Genomic DNA, 2,530 nt, shown 5'->3' with positions numbered 1-2,530 from the left:
TTACTAAGAGAAATATAAAAGCATATGTCCACTTGAAGACTTGTAAACAGCAGCATTATTGTTACAGTCAAAATCTGAAAAACAACCCAAATGTCTATCAAACAGTGGAAATTAATTGTGGCATACCCATACTATGGTATACTACTCAGCAATGAAAAGAAACAAAATAACACCTACAACTACATGGACAAATCTCTAAAACACGATGCTAAGTGAAAAAAATCAAACATGAAAGGCTACACACTGTACAAGTCCATTTATATGACATTATAAAGAAATTAAAACTATAGTGATAAAAATCCAATCAGTTGTTGCCTTGGGCTGGGGATCACGATCAACTGCAAAGAGTCATGAGAAAACCATGTAAGGTGACGAAAATGGTCCTATACCTTGATTGTGGGGGTGGTTACACCACTGTATACAATTATCAAAACCCAAACTCTACATTTAAAATGGGTGAACGGTATTATATGTAAATTACACCTGAATGGGCTGGGGAGGAAAAATCTATAAGGCAAGTACCATTTGCTAACAAATAACAGAAACTTTCTCATACACAGTTTTAAATAAACAATGATGTAATTCCAGCAAAGTAAAATGACGCTCTAGTATTTTTTCTAGTATCATTCAAAAAGTTTATATTATATTCTAAAAATAATTCCATACTGCAAATGTGAGATGAGCGCCTTATGCACTTTCTGTACTTCTAAGTTACACAGTAATCTTTTCAATATAGAGTTGCCTTAAACAGTCAATTTAAGCACAACTAATTTTTATTCCTAAATCCTTTCCAAAGTCCTATAAAGACCTTGGTTGTTTCTTTAGTGTTCATTCCTCTGATGACAAATTTTTGCTCCATTAATATGAAATTGATGCTCTAATTCCAATACCTTTTTGCTTTAATATCATCTCACAGTTTAATCATTTGGAAGACTTTTAAATGACAAACTCAACTTGTCTGGTATCAATAACACAAATAACTACAATCTAACTGAAACTGTCATGACTATTGCCTGGTCACTCACTTTAAAGAGCCATCCCAATTTGAAAGATGTTAAAGTGACAAAAAAAAAAAAAAACAACCTATAATGGAAAAGTATGGTTCCTTTTCATTCTTTTCAAGGATAGATGTAAATTGTAAACTACTTCTTAACCAGCCTTCTTATGCTTGTTTTAATTATGGGTATGACCTGGTGAACCCAGATCCCTGCCCCAAACAGGAATAATTAAAGAACAACAAAAAGTGCTGCTGCCAGGCCTTTGATTTGCAAAGTGGGATAAGCTGGCTTGTATTCAGAGCTGAATGGCAAGGCAAGAGATTTTAGAGCCTGGTGAGAGAAAAGGAGACAAACCTGGCAACTGGGTAGGCCGAGAGACATATTATTGAGAGGTAGCTTTCCAAGCCCACCCAAATGCCTAATGCCTCCTAAAGATGAAAAGCACATAATCCCTACCTCAAAGAGGTTGAAGTCTATTGAGAAAATGTAAGAACAATAATCATATGATTATTGCTTTAATGGAGAATATAAAAGACAAAACAAAAATATGGAATTACATAAGTGCCTAAAGTCAATCTGTTTGGAGCAGTCAGGCAAGGATTCAGAGAACAGGTGGCTGGCTCTTGATGGAGACCAGAAAGATGAGTAAGATTTTGCCAGTGAATAAGCAGGGAGATGGCATTCCAAGCAATGAATAAAACATATGCATAATATTATTATTATTATGTGGCAGGCACTGTTATAAGCACTTTACGCATGCTGCCTCATTAAAAGATAAGATTTAAAATAGGATAAAAATATTTGATCTGACTCAGAACTCACTTTTCAAATAGCCCTAACTACAGGGCATTGGTAAAAACAATTAACAGAGACTGTTTCATCATCGCAGCTGTTGCAGCGGCATTACCAGTTGGGACTACCAAGAAACTAAACAAAAGCTTAAAGGAAAAAAACTAGGGAAATGAGATGTTCATAAGGGGCTTTGAAAAGCTCTGACATATCCCAGGGAACCATGTGCAGGGCTATGTGCATGCCCAAGAAAGACCTTAGCGAAGCTCTCATCTGTCTGACTTTGAGGTTCTGTGGCATACAAGGTGGCTAAGGCCCCAATACAGAGAGCTCTGCAAGGAAGGTGTGGAGACTTACTGGTTCAAGACATTTAAGGAAACCTCTGTCCAATCATCAGCTGTCCAGTAAGCTAAGAGAGCTGCAACTTCAGTGGCCACAGAGAATATAGCCTATTTAGTCCTGGAAAAGTCACTCACCAACAACAAACCATGTGTGAGAGAGACTGGGGCTGGGACGAAAAGAGGGCACATCTAAATACCAGTGTTGACACATTATGTAAAATATTTGATTTTCGGCCGGGTGCGGTGGCTCACGCCTGTAATCCTAGCACTCCGGGAGGCCGAGGCGGGCAGATTGTTTGAGCTCAGGAGTTCGAAACTAGCCTGAGGAAGAGCGAGACCCTGTCTCTACTAAAAACAGAAAGAAATTAATCAGACAACTAAAAAATTATAGAAAAAATTAGC

General features: G+C 37.5%; 1 protein-coding gene across 1 annotated transcript in view; it reads right to left on the bottom strand.

The window, feature by feature from the left end:
- Nucleotides 1–2,530, bottom strand: part of ZNF131 (zinc finger protein 131) — a 57,023-nt gene that overhangs the window by 34,977 nt on the left and 19,516 nt on the right. The window lies entirely within an intron of this gene.

Source organism: Propithecus coquereli, unplaced genomic scaffold (genome assembly GCF_000956105.1).
Source record: "Propithecus coquereli isolate 6110/MARCELLA unplaced genomic scaffold, Pcoq_1.0 Scaffold91, whole genome shotgun sequence".
Taxonomy (NCBI): Eukaryota; Metazoa; Chordata; class Mammalia; order Primates; family Indriidae; genus Propithecus; species Propithecus coquereli.
Note: the sequence above shows the minus strand (reverse complement) of the source record. Positions and strands in the feature narration are given on the sequence as shown.